The sequence below is a fragment of the Ovis aries genome, chromosome 6 (genome assembly GCF_016772045.2).
Source record: "Ovis aries strain OAR_USU_Benz2616 breed Rambouillet chromosome 6, ARS-UI_Ramb_v3.0, whole genome shotgun sequence".
NCBI classification, from domain to species: domain Eukaryota; kingdom Metazoa; phylum Chordata; class Mammalia; order Artiodactyla; family Bovidae; genus Ovis; species Ovis aries.
In genome coordinates, this window is record NC_056059.1 from 87646903 (window position 1) to 87664558 (window position 17656).

Below are 17656 nucleotides of genomic sequence, written 5' to 3' on the forward strand. Positions count from 1 at the left end.
ACTATCCTATAGCTCGCTTACTTTCTGACAAGATGTCTGTGAACATTATTTTTTTTCCTCTGTGCCTCTCTTTTTTTATGTGATTTTATTTTTTAATGTTCTCTTTAATGCTTCCCCCCCCCCCCCACAGTTTAAGCATAATAGCTTTTGTGTGATTTTCTTTATTTTCATCTTGCTTGGGTGTCATTGAATTTCCTGGATCTGTTTGTTGATAGAATTCTTCAAATTTGGAAAATACCTGGCCATTTGTTATTCAAATATTTTTCCTACTCACCCTTTAAACTCTAATTATATCTGTTAGACTACTTGATATTATTCTACAGGTCACTGAGTTTCTGTTGATTTTTCCATCTTTTTAATTTTTGTGCAATATTTCATTTGGATAAGTACTATTGCTATGGCCCCAATTTCACTGATTTTTCTTCTACAGGGTTTAAACTACAGTCAGTTGTTTCTAGTAGATTTTAAATTTAATTTTTATGATTTTCATGTCTAGATGTCCTGTTTGATTCCTTTGTATATCTTCCATTTCTTTTATTGTTATGTTCACTTTTCCCCTTTGAGTAAATATATGGTAATATTTTAAGGTCTCAGTCTTCTAATTCTGTCTCTGTTATTTCTGGATATGTTTCTATTGATGACACTTTTGATCGTTTGTCATATTTTCCTGCTTATTTGCATATCTAATCCCTTTAATGATTGCTAAGCCTCTGATTTTGTTCTTGAGAGCTAGATATTTATTTCTGTGTGCATTTAAAGTTTTTATTATTTTCTGAATACAGTTAAATCACTGTGGATTAGTTTAATCATTTCACAACTTGTTTTGAAGTTTTTTTAGCTTGGGAGTGAAGAGTGAAGAAAATACTAAGATGTTACAAAAGTGGGAGAAATATTGGGTCTTAGGCACCATGGTTATGAGAACATTCCTCTTGAAGTTAATGTTTGCTTCTCATGGAATCATAGTTTTAAAATCTACCCACAATAATTTATCATTCATATTTCTACCTGGGAGAATATTTGTTTAAGATGTAGGGAGGCCAGCATGAATACCCTGGGGAACAGACCCAGAAGATAAAGTAGATTTTTCCCATATGACCTGCTTTTTGTTATTTTTTATGACTTTGACATAACTTGTTCTTCCTTTATTTATCTCAAAAGCTACTGAGGCTGTTTTTCATAGGCACTGTTTTCTTTAGGTAGAATGAAGCCGGGTTAATAAACTAGTTAATCATAATATGCATAAATGTCTCACCACCACAGTATTTTGGGAAATGGTATTTAAAATTGACAAATGCTCTTTATACTGTGTTGAAATTTTATTTTCCATAGTACTTATTATCATGCATATACTCAATTTGTTCTTTCAGATTTACTGCTGCCCAGCCCTCCTCATTCACTTCTTTTTCTGCTTTGCTTTGACCCCCAGTTTTACAAAATACACTGTCTGGCCTCTGTATCTCTCTTGCCTTGATGGTTGAGTCCAGATAATTGAGAGTCCCGGTAGAAGACTGGAGGGGGAAAGAGAGAGGGGAAGCATACTTATTTTGCCCCGATTCTTCCCATCATCTGACAGTGGTGGTGTTCTTCCATAGATAACAGCTCCTGTGGGGTGATCTCTTCTTTTGGCCCCCGCAGGGTTCAGGTACTTCTGTACATTATATTTGTCCCTTTAGGGTTTGTCATAGTGATAACTCCTCTCTGTTGTGGGGAATTCACTAATCTTTGTTAACTGCCTTCATCTATGCATTACTCTGTATGCAGTTCCTTCATTAAACTCTCTTCAGTTAAACACTTTTGAGCGTGACTCTTTTTTATAGGGACCTTGTCTGAAATAAATTCCATTCCATATAATATCTGGAGAGCTCTTTTGCAAACCTAAATCAAATAAGTGTTAGTCACTCAGTTGTGCCCGACTCTTTGCGACCCCATGGACTGCCGCCCACTAGGCTCCTGTGTTCATGAGATTTTCCAAGCAAGAATACTGGAGGAGGTTGCCATTTCTTTCTCCAGGGGATCTTCCCTGACCCAGGGATCGAACCTGAGTCTCCTGAACTACAGGCAGATTCTTAACAAATCAAATAAGGTCACTCCCTTATTCCAAACTCTCCAATGACCTTCCTTTCCAGTTAGAGTCAAATCCAAGCTTTTTGATGAAACTTCAATGTAACTCTTCAATTTTATCTTTTTCCAGTCTCTCCCTCTCTTACACTGTTCCAGCCACACTGGTTCTCTGTCTCCCAAGAACATGCCAGACACATTCATGCCTTAGGGCCTGTATACTTGCTGTTCTTTCAACCTGGCAAGATTGTTTCCTAGGTTTTTACATGACTGACTCTTATAATTTGTGTTTCTACTCAAGTTTCACCTTCTCTGAGAGATCTTCATTGATCAACTTATCTAAGTCACTGTTTAATATCCTATTACTTTCTTCAGTGGAGTCAACAATCCTAGCAGGATTGTTTTCTGTTTGAGATATCATCCCTCTGTCTAAAGCCTAACAGGCTCTGCATACATGGACTCTCTCAGGAGCATGACCATGGTATCTCTGCAGAGTGAGACATGCTACCTTCAACTTCCTGTTTGAAACTCAATTTCTACCCCTAGCTACAAGAGACTCCCAAACCCTGATTCTTCTCAGACACGCTAAGCATCACGTAGACTGCTACATGAATCCTGTCTTTCAACAAAAAGGTGGTCTAGCCTCCTTTCCACATGTCCATTGCTTACTTACCCCAAAGTTGCTAAGGGTACTCCATTGTCCTAAAACATAATCTCATTAGGCAATGAGTGAGAAAATATCACATTAGCTGAAGATATCTGTGAAATATTGGTTATTGATTCTCATTTTAGATGAAAGTGAGCCCTCCTTGGAGGTTTCTAAAAATCTCAGTGGCTTGTAGGGCAGTCATTAAGCATCCTTTGTAGGTGTGAGGAGGAGCTGGGCTGAACTGGTGACTTTGAAACACTCTCTTGCCACACCAAATGGAGCAGAATTGCTTTTAAAAATCAGATAACTTTTTTCCTTGGGGAAATTCTCCTCTAGAATATCCCTTGTTGAATAAAATATTCTTTGATGTTGGAAATGTCCTATATCTATGCTGTTCGGTGAAGGAACCCTGAACATGCATGGCTATTGAGCATTTGTAGCATGAATAGTATAGTGAGCTACTGAATTTTAAATTTTATTCAAATTTAAGTAATTTTAAGTTTAAAAAATAAGATGAGGCTAGTGACTGCCATATTAGACAGCACAGCTCTAGAATCTTTCTACCAATACACTGCAGCCCAAGTACAAAATTTTGTACTTTACTTTATGAGATATGATCCAATGAGGGACTGGCGAGACTTGGAATTACTCTGGAAAGGTTCTATACATAAACAAGGTACTAATTTGTAAAGGATGTTGCTTCTTGGTCTGTTCTTTCTGGAAACCATACCAAATAGAGGCAAATAATATATTTCAAGTGTTAACTACCAATCACTTCTGTATATGGTGTTGATACAATCTATAGTCAGTGTGGCTCAGGAAGTCTCTGACATTCTTTGAGTCTACACTGACAGTTCCTCTCAACTAAATCTCACTAATTCTTCTCCAATACTCATAATTGCTGAAAAGTCAGCATCAGTTCTGACAAATCAAAATGTTGTTATCCCTTTTTGACATTGCTCAAAATCCATCCATTAAAGTACAGAGCCAGCTCAATGGATGCATCTGTAGCTTTCCAGATTGCTGCTTTCTCCTCCAGCAGAGCTGGGCCTACGTTTCTGCAACCGTGTCTAAGGGACCTGCAGTTGGCATTGATCTTGGCACCACTGATTCTCATGTGGGAGAGCACAGAAAGGTGGAAATCATTTCCAATGATCAGGGGACTGAACCACCCCAAGCTATGTCACTTTTACTAATACTGGACGATTGATTGGTGAAGTGGCAAAGAACCAAGTCATGATGAATCCCACCAACATGGTTTTTGATGCTAAACAACTTATTGAATGAAGATTTGATGATGCTGTTGTCCAGTCTGATACGAAACATTGGCCCTTCATGGTGGCAAATGATGCTGGCAGACCTAAGGTTTAAGTAGAATACAAGGGAGAGAAAAAGAGTTTTTACCCAGAAGAGGTGTCATCCATGGTCCTGACAAAGAGGAAGGAAATCGCAGAAGCCTGCCTTCGAAGACTGTTACCAACGCTGTTGTCACAGTACCTGCCTGCTTTAACGACTCTCAGCGTGAGGCTACCAAAGATGCTAGAACTATTGCTGGTCTCCATGTACTTAGAATCATCAGTGAACCAAGTGCTGCTGCTATTGCCTATGGCTTAGACAAGAAGGTTGGAGCAGAGAGAAATGTGCTGATCTTTGATTTAGGTGGTGGCATTTTGATGTGTCAATCTTCACTATTGAGGATGGAATCTTTGAGGTCAAATCTATAGCTGGAGATACTTGTCTGGCGAAGATTTTGACAATGGCAGGGTCAACCATTTCATTGCAGAGTTCAAGAGCAAACACAAGAAGGATATCAGTGAGAACAAGAGGGCTGTCTGTTGCCTCCGTACTGCTTCTGAGCTTGCTAAGCACACTCTCTCTTCCAGCACCCAGGCCAGTATTGAGATTGATTCCCTCTATGAAGGAATCAACTTCTGATTTGAAGAATTGAATGCTGATTTGTTCCGTGGCACCCTGGACCCTGTGGAGAAAGCCCTTCAGGATGCCAAGCTGGACAAGTCTCAGATCTGCGATATTGTCTTCGTGGGTGGCTCAACCTGCATCCCCAAGATTCAGAAACTTCTCCAGGACTTCTTCAGTGGGAAAGAACTGAATAGGAGCATCAACCCCGGTGAGGCTCTTGCATATGGTGCAGCTGTCCAGGTAGCAATTTTGTCTGGAGACAAATCTGAAAATGTTCAAGACTCGCTGCTGTTGGATGTCACTCCTCTTTCCCTTGAAATTGAAACTGCTGGTGGAGTCATGAGTGTCCTCAAGCACAATACCGCCATTCCTACCAAGCAGATGCAGACTTTCACCACCTACTCTGACAACCAGCCTGGTGTGTTCCTTCAGGTTTATGAAGGTGAGTGAACCATGACCAAACTTGCTTGGCAAGTTTGAACTCACAGGCATACCTCCTGCTCCTGTGGTATTTCTCAGATCGAAGTCACTTTTGATATTGATGCCAATGGCATTCTCAATCTCTTTGCTATGGATAAGAGCACAGGATAAGAGAACAAGATTACCATCATTAATGACAAGGGCTGTTTGAGCAAGGATGATATTGAACAGATGGTTCAAGAAGCAGAGAAGCACAAAGCTGAAGACGAGAAGCAGCAGGATAAGGTGTCTTCAAAGAATTCGCTTGAATCCTATGCCTTCAACATGAAAGCTACTGTTGAGGATGAGAACCTTCAGGGCAAGATTAATGATGAGGACAAACAGAAGATTCTTGACAAGTGTAATGAAATAATCAACTGGCTGGATAAGAACCAGACTGCAGAGAAGGAAGAATTTGAACATCAGCAGAAGGAGTTGGAAAAATTCTACAACCCCATCATTACCAAGCTGTACCAGAGCACAGGAGGCATGCCCAGGGGAATGCCAGGAGGAATGCCTGGGGGCTTCCCTCGTGATGGAGCTCCTCCATCAAGTGGTGCCCTCTCTGGGCCCACCATTGAAGAGGTTGATTAAGCCAGCCTAGTATAGATATAGCATTGTTCCACACAAAACATGGAAGGACCCAAATTTGTAGCAAATCCCGTGGCAGTTACAAAGTTGAGCTGCTATAGTAAATAACTGGGGATTCTTGATACTTGAACATGGAATGTGTGTGCACATGGAAAAACATTCCACTTTACAAGCTCTGTATTACAAGAGACAAAATTCAATGTCTTAAATAAAACTGTATTTAAAATTGAAAAAAAAAAAGGTACAGAGTCATTCTGCATTGGCTATAGGACTGTGTTAACTATATTCCAAAGCTTTCACTAACTCTGTTCCTCTTTCTTCAAGTTGTGTAAATGCTGGGCTCTGGCTCCTTTCCAGCGTCAATGGGCTCTACTTGTGTAATCTGTTGAACTTTCCCTTGGTGTCCTTTGAGGAGCAGATACTAGGATGGGATTAAACATTTAAGGGCTGTCTTAGGAGAACATACCCATGTGAAAGGAAATAGGGAGGTACCCAGAGGAAGCTGGGGGATGCCTCTGACCACCTGGCCAGTCTAACCCAGAGTGAAGGAGAGAGGGAAAGAATGTTGGTTGGTTGTTTAGTCACTCAGTTGTGTCCGACTCTTTTCGAACCTATGGACTGCAGCACGCCAGGCTTCCCTGTCCTTCACCGTCTCCCAAAGTTTGCTCAAACTCGTGTCCATTGAGTCACCGATGCCATCCAACCATCTCATCCTCTGTTGCCCCTTCCCTTCCTGCCCTCAATCTTTCCCAGCATCAGGGTCTTTTCCAATGTGTTGGCTCTTCACATCAGGTGGCCAAAGTATTGGAGCTTCAGCATCAGTCCTTCCAGTGAATATTCAGGGTTGATTTCCTTTAGGATTGACTGGGTTAATCTCCTTGCTGTTGGGTGGAGGGCCACACAGTTCCAGCAAAGCCATCAGGGAGTCCCCACCAGATGAAGTTGGCCAACTGAAGTCTCATGTCTCTCTGGAAAGGGACCTGCCTTAATGTCACTGCTGTATGTAGCATTCAGTCAGTGGCTGGAACAGCTTGTGGCAGTGGCATCCTGAAAGCAAACTCTGGATTTCTAAGCTGGGGCTCCTGGTCAGTTACATTGTCTGTTGTAGAAGGAAGGCGGCCCCCACATCTCATACAATTTTGCTTCAGTTATGATGGATAGACAAGAAAATGAAAGATGAAAGACAGCATGGCTAGAAAATAAAATATCTGAATAATACATAGAGCCCTTTCCCTCATTACTCAGAATTATCCCCGCTAATCCTCTAAGGTTAATTCTAATTCTTTTCTGTCAAATGTTTCTACTGACTGCAGCACTGGAGTTAGAGGCTATCTTCTTATAACTTTTCTGGGCTCTCCAGTTAAACTGTTAACCTACCCATTTACAAATGGTCACACAGGATTTGGCCAAGCAGAGCTACAGTAGTAATGCTTGGGAGTGGAAAATTGGACCAACATAGTTATCTAATTCTAGCTCTTTATTTCCAGAATATACCAAAGATAAGCTTTTCTTTGTGTCCTGTTTGCAAGCTACTGTTAGGATTCCCCAGTGGCTCAGCAATAAAGAATCTGCCTGCAATACAGGCTTGACACAGGTTTGAGCCCTGGTCTGGGGAAATCCCCTGGAGGAGCAAATGGCAACCCACTCCAGTATTTTTGTCTGGAGAATTCCGTGGACAGAGGAGCCTGGCAGACTCCATGGGAGTCAAGGAGTCACTCAGTCAACTGAGCAGGCACAGTATAGTGTTATCAATTTAGCTACAGTTTGGGGTTTTTGTAGAGACCTAATAAATGGTATACTATGTTCTCATGTTTCAGAATAATGGTGAGCTAAGAAAAAAAAAATCAACAGGTAGAGGCCAACAATTATGACCTTAATTACTGATTTAACTGCTATTGGAAATTTGACTTGTATCTGTGGACAAGTTGGTTCTCAAATACTGAATCTAGAATGAGGACGTTCACCTGTTTAGCACTGTCTGCACTAGAATGGAGCAGGCATCCTCTTCTCCAAGTCCAGATCCCACCCAAACTGCAGAGGAGAACGAGTTTGTGGCTTCTGCAAGCTTTCACAGTTTCTCAAATTCACCAATCAGGTTAGCTCACTCCTTCTCTTCTGGGACTGTATGAGTGAAGGAAGCAGAGAGAGGTCAGGAGTATTAAAAAAACTGAAAGATCAGCGATGGGGAAGATGCATGCCCTCCCTAACACAAGAGATACCATACCAAAATGACACGCCTCAGGAAGTACACAGGCTCAGTGACAAAGCAGAGGCCAGTGATTCCCTTATTCTGAGGTGGCCTTAACATGGTCTTGAAAATTCTGATATCTCTAACAGTTACATTTGTATGCCATCTTCTATCTAAATTTTTGAAAAATATGTTTTTGCTCTCTGTGTTGGCTCAAAATTTGGGGTCAGAGTATTTTAAAAGAATTTCATGAAATGTATGACTTCTTTCTTACCAAAAATATATACAAACTCAATTTCTTCCCTAGTGATTAAAAAAGAGATGGATTTCTTTCTTGACTCAAAACTTCAGGTCTTTTTTCTGCACTATTTTTATTTTGCATTCATACACAAGTGCTCGTGCGGGCGCAAGTGCACACACACACACACACACGCACACACACACACAGGACTTAAGGGTCTAAAGTCTTTTACTTTCATTTCTGTTTTTCTTAAGCTCACTTGAGATGAGCCCAAATCACTATAATCCTGACTTTTGAACTTGGGGAGCTTATGTGAAATGGTCCATAAACTCATTCTAAGAAAAGGTTACTTAATGCCATTTCTGTATTACTGTGGAATTAAATTCTCCTTCTCAAACTCCCTGTTAATGTTATCTTCCTCAGATCAGAAGCTCAACCTGAATTTTGCGGATTTGGGGAAAAATTATAGTAATTGACTCACTCTGTTGTGAGTTAGCCTACTGCACTGAGTAGGAGCTAAGGCGTTGGAGTCAGGCATAGCTGTACTTATAGCCTAGCTCTTTGACCCTTGTACACACTGCTAAACTTCTCTGGGACCTAAGTTCTTCCTAAAAGTGAGGACAATGATACCTATGTCACAAAGCTATGGTGAGGATTAGAGGAGATAATGTATGTAAAGCATTTAGCTTGGGGCCTAGACAAAATCAGCAACCAGTATGAATAAGCTATTCTTATTACTATTATTATTTTATTGAACTGTGTATTAATAGCATCTGCCACAATTCTTAACACAGAGTAAATGCTCAAGAACTGTTTACTAAATGAATGACTAGGACAAGTCTAACTATTTTATTCTTCCTGTGCTCAAGAATAATGGTTCTTTCTATAGTTTGTCATTGTTTCTTTCTGTGACCAACAGAGTCTTGTCTGAAGATATGATACTAAAAATTGTAGTATATCCAACTGTTACCCCATTAAGACCATATCTGTTGAACACATATTTACTTAGGAAATTCTCTTTAGGATAAACCAAAATGTTTCCACTCAGTGAATATACTCACTAAGACCTTCTTTACAAAGAGACTTCTGAATCTGTCTGTTTAAGTAGACCCTGTCCAAGAACTGTTGCAATTCTTTGGGAGTCAAATTCAAACTAACTTAGAAGTGACCTGAGAGGGAGAAATAGCCTACCTGGAATCATTTGCTCTTTTGTCCCCTTTTGCAAATATATCTATGTCTATTGAGAGAGATAGGCATAGATATAGATGTTTTGAGATTAGCTTTCATTATTCCATGGATTTCATGCAATTTTCAGCAAATCTCCCATCATCCCTCCCTCTCCACATCAGGACAACTCCCAAAATTTTCATATCAGGAATCAGATTAAATGAATGTTTGTTTAAAAAGTGCTTCATTGCTTTCGTGTTCTCTCACAATTTCCCTCCTCTGCCTTGCTGGACAGATAGAATCTTATGAGGATGTCAGCTTGCCAAATAATTGAGATTCTTTTCAGTAATATAGGACCCAAATCAAAAACATTCCTGAAGACTAGTACATTTACAAATGTTATTGCTTATACAGATGTGTGGTGGAATGGAATAAAATGTTAGGTATGACAACAACAAATTATAGAAATATGAGGTTTGCCTTCAGGCATATGAATATATACATGAGGAAAGGAATACTTTGGTGGGAATTATAACTAAGGATGTGGGATCTTTGAAACAATGTTTAGGAACAGAAGATTCCAAGTTAAAATCAAGAGAACCAGTCAATACATATTTCTTGAGCACTAATTATATGCCAGTCACAGAGGACACAGCCGTGAATGAGACACACTGAGTCCTAGCCTGGACTTATAGCCAGATGCAAAAGACAGACATTAAGTAAACAGATAGTTCAGGAGGGCATAGGGCATTGAGGAAGTGCAGGGTCTTGTTAAATTTATGGTAAGTGTAGATTGAGGAGGAGAGGGGCTTTAGCTAGTCTGGGAGATTAAGGAAGATTTCTCTCTCAAGGAAAACACGCTTAAAGCAAGGTGTCAAGCTTGTCTAGAGAAGCTGCTCTGTTAAGGCAAAGGGAACAGCATGAACAAACATCTATGGAGAGTTGGGAAGACCCACAGTATTAGTCTCCCAGGGCTGCCATAACAAAGAACTGTGTGGCTTAAACAACAGAAATGTATTGTCTCAGTTCTGGAGATCAGGTATTGGCATTATTAGTTCCTCCTGAGAGCTGTCTCCCTTAGCTTCTGGAGATTTGCTGGCAATCTCTGCTGTTTTTTCACTTGTAGAATTTCTGTGTTCCTCTTCACATGGTGTCCTCACTGTTTCCACGTCCAAATTTCCCCCTTTTGTAAGAATACCAGTCATATTGGATTGGGGGTTCACCCTATTTCAAAGTAACCTCACCTTAACTAATTACAACTACAGTGACCCTATTTCCAAATAAAGCCACATTCTGAGGTACTGGGAGTTATGACAACAACACGTGATATTTAGAGGGTACATAGTTCAACCACAATACCCCATGTTCCTAGTTTGCAGAGAGGAGAAGAGATTGTGGTCTGATGCAATTTTAGAAAGAGAGTTAGGGTTCAGACAGCATATTTTTAGGTCAAGTTAGGATTTTGTACATGTTTTTAAGTGTTATAGTAAATCATTTGTGACTTTTAAGCAGGGAATGAAAATGGTCAGATTGGTATTTTTAAATGATTTCTCTGGCTTCAATGTGGGAGATGGATTAGTAGGTGGGTTAAAAGACCATATTGCATTCCCCCACTCTTCTTTGTTAGCATTCCTTTTGTCATTCCCTTAGATATATTTTTCCCTACTCCACAGCCTTGAATGCCATTTAGCTGGCCTTTGGGATGCCCAAATCTCTTCCCTGTGCAAAATGCTTTCTTGGGAAATTTTCTAAGCTTCTAGATTCATCTGTCATACATACTGTGTTTTTCTCCTTTGGATATCAACAGATTACAAAGTTCTAATGAGGTGGCTGAACCCAGAGCCTGTTATACAGAGTGAAGTAAGTTGGAAAGGGAAAGACAAGCATTGCATATTAATGCATATATATGGAAGTTAGACAGATGATACTAACGATCCTTTGTGTAGGGCAGCAAAGGAGACATAGATATAAAGAACAGACTTTTGGACTCAATGGGAGGAGAGGGTGGGATGAGCTGAGAGAATAGCATTGAAACATATACATTACCATATGTAACAGAAATCCAGTGGGAGTCTGATGGATGATGCAGGGTACCCAAAGTCGGTGCTCTGTGACAACCTGGAGGGAGGGGGTGGGAGGGATGTGGGAGGGGGTTCAGGATGGAGGGGATGCATGTATACCTGTGTCTGGTTCATGTTGCTATATGGCAAAAACCATCACGATTTTGTAAAGTAATTGTCCTCCAATTGAAATAAATAAATTTTTAAAAAAGTTCAAATGAGAGTATTGCTAATAAAAATGTTTGGCAATTAATAAAAAGATGATTTGTGTGTAGGTGTAAAATTTGGGTAAAATCGAGTAATTAAGTCTGGGTTTTTACAAAGCCACAGGAGAGTTCAAGTGCCTTAATGGTCAATGACTTGCATAAGCAAAGGCCAGTCTGATTCAGGTGACTTCCCAGAGCTCCTCTGGCTCCCCCACATAAGCTGCAGGATTTCAAGGTTTCAAACCCCATATGTCTGCAAACCCTCCCTGGCTGCCTTATGCTGATAGGCAGAAAACGACTTCTAGCGATCTAATCTTCTCATAGGATTACGTCTGGGGATAATAAAACTTTACTAAATGCCCGTGGGAATTTAAAGATAGCCTTTGTAGAGAAGGCAATCTATTGTCATACTGCATGGTAGTAAAATGGAAGAACATTGAAAGTGATTAACAGAGCAATTAAAAGGTATAATAAAGGGGCCTCGGAGTCTGAGTTGCTAAGAATGAAAAAAAGACCATCATTTAAAAAAGCGATCTTAAGCTTGAACATGTGCTGCTGTGATCATCACTGGCAGGATAACAAGGTTTATTCTACCTTTTGTTTTCGTCCTGAAGCAAAACTCTGTTGCTTCCGTTATGTTTCTTCTATTCAGAACTGGGACATTCTTCTGTGATTATTTGTTCAGGAACTTCTGCCTTAGCTAGGGTTCAGGCTAAGCTAACGTACCAAAGAAAACCCAGAGTAAAGCAGCTTAAAAGAAGAGGAGCATTTTTTTTCTTTGCTCTCAACTGAAAGTCCCAAAAGGCTTCCCTAATAGCTCAGTTGGTAAAGAATCTGCCTGCAGTGCAGGAGACCCCGGTTCAGTTCCTGGGTCAGGAAGATCCACAGGAGAAGGGACAGGCTACCCACTCCAGTGTTCATTAAGGCAATGTGGCTATGTACTAACCAGTAACTATTGTCAATCTGGGTTTCCCTCATAGCTCAGTCGGTTAAGAAGCTGCCTGCAATGCAGGAAACCCAGGTTCGATTCCTGGGTTGGGAAGATCCCCTGGAGAAGGACATGGCAACCCACTCCAGTATTCTTGCCTGGAGAATCCCATGGACAGAGGAGCCTGGTGGGCTACAGTCCATGGGGTTGCAAGAGTCGGACGTGACTTAGCAACTCAACCACCACCACCACCATCAAGAGTCCCAAGGGAAGTGGTGCAGAGCTGGTGGGACTTCTCTGTTCTATGATATTACTCAGGAACCCAGGCTAAGAGGAAGCTCTGCCCTTCTCAGTGTGTGGGTTCCCAGTGGGTCTAAAGCATGGCTCCTGGGACTTCCCAGGTGGTCTAGTGGCTAAGACTCCATGCTACCAATGCCAGGGGCCTAGGTTCCATCCCTGGTGAGGGAACTAGATCCCATATGCTGCAAATAAGAGCTTGCACGCCATAACTAAAGACCCCACATACACTGTGACTAAGACCTGGAGCAACCAAATAAATATTTTTAAAAAAATAAATAAAATAAAGTGGTGACTCCTGTTGTTGGCATTTTCCAACCGATGAAAGAGAAGAGTCCAAGTCAGGTGACCTCATCTCTAAGGAATGATAAGAAAATTACAAAAATCATCTTTGCTATTTCATGACCACTCCTAGCTCAGTTGGAGTGGTAAAGAATTTGCCTGCAATGTAGGAGACCCCAGTTCAATTCCTGGGTTGGGAAGATCCCCTGGAGAAGGGAAAGGCTACCCACTCCAATATTCTGGCCTGGAGAATTCCATGGACTGTATAGTCCATTGGGTCGCAAAGAGTTGGATACGACTGAGCAACTTTCACTTTCCTAGCTAAAAGGAAGCCTGGAAATTCTTCTCTAGCTGGGCACCCTTGTGCCTTGATAAAACTTGAGGTGGTTTATTACTAAAAAGAATACGGGGGCAAATAATGCTTTATACCACACTTTCATCCTCTGGTGAGGATATTAAAATTCACAGGGGAAAATGACTAACTCCAGATCCCACAGCTGTTAAAACTTGGGTTTCTAGACTCCTGGAAGGAGACAGACTTTATTCAATGTCTCTAGGAATTGCCCCTTATCCTCTTACCTACTCATTGCTGATATAAGAACTATGGACAAAGGTCAAAAGTTTGTTGCTTGGCTTTGAGGAATTTCTAGGAATTAATTAAGTACTGGCCCCTCAAAACCTTTTTCAGTTTACTAATTTGCTTGTCATAATAAAAAGATAATAAACTTCTTTTTACTTGCTTCAGAATAGGTTTCTCCACACTGAAGTGCTGCTCTCAAACAACCTAAATTCGTATTAGCCCATCTTTGCTCCTTTTATAAATTTTCAAAGTAAAAGTCCAGCTTTCCAAGGAAGGCTGTCACTGTTTATCCCAGTTAACTTTTTCACATGATTGTCTTTGATTCTGAAATTGTCACACTATTTACTCAAATACACAAAGTACTACCTAAGATGACATAGAATATGATCATTCTATTTCTATTAAGGAAAGGAAAGGAAAGGAAGCACTCAGTCGTGTCCGACTCTTTGCGACCCCATAGACTGCAGCCTGCCAGGCTCTTCTGTCTATGGGATTTTCCAGGCAATAGTACTGGAGTGGATTGCCATTTCCTTCTCCACGGTATCTTCCCAACCCAGGGCTCGAACCCGGGTCTCCTGCATTGTAGACAGAGGCTTTACCGTCTGAGCCACCAGGGAAGTCCATTTCTATTAAGAGAAATACTGAATTCTTATTTCCATGGATATCTTCTCCACCACTTCCTCAAGAATAACACGGATCAAGCAAACTGAATAGACAAGTATTGAGTATGAGATTTTCTAAGTGTGGCAGAAAAGATCTTTCATTCTCTTTAAAAAAAAATAGTATTAAAAGTAATAGTTTTCAAGAAGACCTAATTTATTCGTTTTATAAATTGTGTTTAAAAAGCTGGTTTTAGAAAAGGCAGAGGAACCAGAGATCAAATTACCAACAACCGCTGGATCTTCAAAAAAGCAAAAGAGTTCCAGAAAAATACCTATTTCTGCTTTATTGACTATGCCAAATCCTTTGACTGTGTCAAAGTTTGTTCCACAAACTGTGGAAAATTCTGAAAGAGATGGGAATACCAGACCACCTGACCTGCCTCTTAAGAAACCTGTATGCAGGTCAGCAAGGAACAGTGAGAACTGGACATGGAACGACAGACTGGTTCCAAATCGGGAAAGGAGTACTTCAAGGCTGTATATTGTCACCCTGCTTATTTAACTTATATTCGGAGTGCATCATGAGAAATCTGGCCTGGATGAAGCACAAGCTGGAATCGAGATTGCCGGGAGAAATATCAATGACCTCGGATATGCAGATGGCAGCACCCTTATGGCAGAAAGTAAAGAACTAAAGAACCTCTTGATGAAAGTGAAAAGGAGAGTGAAAAAGTTGGTTTAAAGCTCAGCATTCAGAAAAGTAAGATCATGGCTTCTGGTCCCATCACTTCATGGCAAATAGATGGGGAAACAATAGAAACAGTGTCAGACTTTATTTTTTTGGGCTCCAAAATCACTGCAGATGGTGACTGCAGCCATGAAATTAAAAGACGCTTGCTGCTTGGAAAGAAAGTTTGACCAACATAGACAGCATATTAAAAAGCAGAGACATTACTTTGCCAACAAAGGTCCATCTAGTCAAAGCTATGGTTTTTCCAGTAGTCATATATGGATGTGAGAGTTGGACTGTGAAGAAAGCTGAGTGCTAAAGTATTGACGCTTTTGAACTGTGGTGTTGGAGAAGACTCTTGAGAGTCCCTTGGACTACAAGGAGATCCAGCCAGTCCATGCTAAAGGAAATCAGTCCTGAGTGTTCATAGGAAGGACTGAGGCTGAAACTCCAATACTTTGGCCACCTGACGCAAAGAGCTGACTCATTTGAAAACACCCTAATGCTGGTAAAGATTGAAAGCAGGAGGAGAAGGGGACGACAGAGGATGAGATGGTTGGATGACATCACTGACTCAATGGACGTGAGTTTGGGTAAACTCTGGAAGTTGGTGATGGACATGGAGGCCTAGTGTGCTGCAGTCCATGGGGTTGCAAAGAGTTGGACACGACTGAGTGACTGAACTGAACTGAACTGATTGCCTTTGAGGGAGTTTTTGACTAAACTTAAAAAATCAAGGGAATCCCCTGGTATTCCAGTGGCTAAGACTCTGTGATTCCACTGCAGGGGGCATGGATTCAGTCCCTGGTTACGGAACTAAGATTCTACATGCCATATGTGCAGCCAAAAGAAAAAAAAAAAAAAAATCCAAGGCGGTGCTTTTGGTTCTCTGGGGCTTTGGAAGATAATAGTGTTTTAGTATTCTGTTTTCTCTTGGTAAGTCCTGGGCAAGATTGCCACTTCTTTTCAGCATAGCAACATTTTGCTCCAAGGAGGATACAGTATTGGTCTCATTTACACACTGAAGAAACCCAGGATTGTATTTTTTGGAGATGAAAATTGTCCTATACTGCACATCCCCTTATACCAACTATTCAAGATGAGTTTGTGACTAAATATTGCCTTTTAAAGGCCCTCAGGAAGATGAATATTAGGAAAACATTTGCTTTCTGTAGATATAATGAAGGTATTAATAGTTTTTCCTGTCCTTTTTCTAAAATTTCTTAAATTTGCATTTTGAATCTTGCCAAGTCTAAGAATAAGGTACAATGCGGAAGTAAGAATGGTGGTCAAAATGGGGCTCTGATGATTTGATCCCCAAATTCAACATTTGAAATTTTATTTTTCTTATTATTTTTGATATTTAAGAGAGCTTTGTTAAATGGGGAAAAAGGAAAAAAATAACATTGTCCTGTACCTCTCCTGCCATTCCCCACAAAACAAACTTAAAATTTCTACCTCTCTTCTCTCACCCATACTCTTAGATTACACATTCTTTAATTCACACCTTGACATATCATGCTGGTTCCTCTCTGTTTCAATAGAAACCACATAAAAACCAGTGGGTGAGACAGGAAGCTGGCAAAATGGAAAGCTTCTGCTTGTCGCTCTTTCCCAGGAGTTGAACCCAAACTCTGCTCATGTTATTAACCTCTGCTCCATACATTTCCTGTCTACTGTGACCACTCATACTAATATTGATCCCTGCAAGTCTTTGAGAATTAATGAATACTTCCACTGCCCACACCTCACTGGGTTCAGACCCCCGTAACTTACAGCTTCTGAGCCCCTTCCTGACTTGACCCACTTCTGCATCTTCCCCTCATCCTAGCCCCTAGCCTTGTCTCAGTTCTCCTTGTGATCTGCTGGACATAACCAGTATTCCTTCTGCTTTAAAAGGTTATAAGCAAGCAGCTATGCTATGTCAGAAATTTCAAAAGTTTGGAGAGTATAAAACAACACTGCCTATTCCAAAGAAAGCTTAACACTAAAACTAAGTCAACACATTTAATTGGGTGCCTGGTATTGATTGTGCTAGCAATAACATTTAAATAGTAAGTCATTTATTTAAATGAAAATATTTCTAGACAGCTTTAGTAAATAGGATACTCTGAAAAATAGTTCAGAAATGAGAGAATATAAGTCTGTTAGTTTAGGCTTCCTCTTTTCTTGAGGAATCTCTTCTTTCCTAAATTCCAAGGTATTATTTTGTGATAGTTCCTGCCCATACTCGGCATTCACCTTGAAAAATTCTCAACATGAGACAAGACAAGAAATTGCTACCTCTCTCTTCTAAATTTCCAGAAATTGGGGGTGGTAAACAAGTTTGCCAAGAATCAAAACATTTAGATTTCAATAATGGTCAGTTTAATTGGGGGAAAAAATCAAACAGAGAGAGAGAGTCATCTTAAAGAAGCTCATTCTGATGATTAGAAATCTAAATTGGCAGTTGATAATGTAGAAGGAAAAGACATAGCCCAACTGTTAGAGGATTTTGGTTTTTATTAAAACTTGTTTTCAAAAGTAATGTTTTCATTTTCATTATAACTCCAAATTGTTACAGAAAAATTAGAAAACACAAAGCCAAAAAGGAAAAATGCCACGCAGAGACTAATTCTGTACAGGGACATTTTTAACCTTAAGAAGTAACTACAGGAAGAGTTGGCATTCCATAGAGAAATCAAGATGCAATCCAAAG

General features: G+C 40.3%; 1 pseudogene; it reads left to right on the plus strand.

The window, feature by feature from the left end:
- The first annotated feature begins 3641 nt into the window (after positions 1 to 3641).
- Positions 3642 to 5804, plus strand: LOC114115242 (heat shock cognate 71 kDa protein-like; annotated as a pseudogene).
- The last annotated feature ends 11852 nt before the right edge of the window (positions 5805 to 17656 follow it).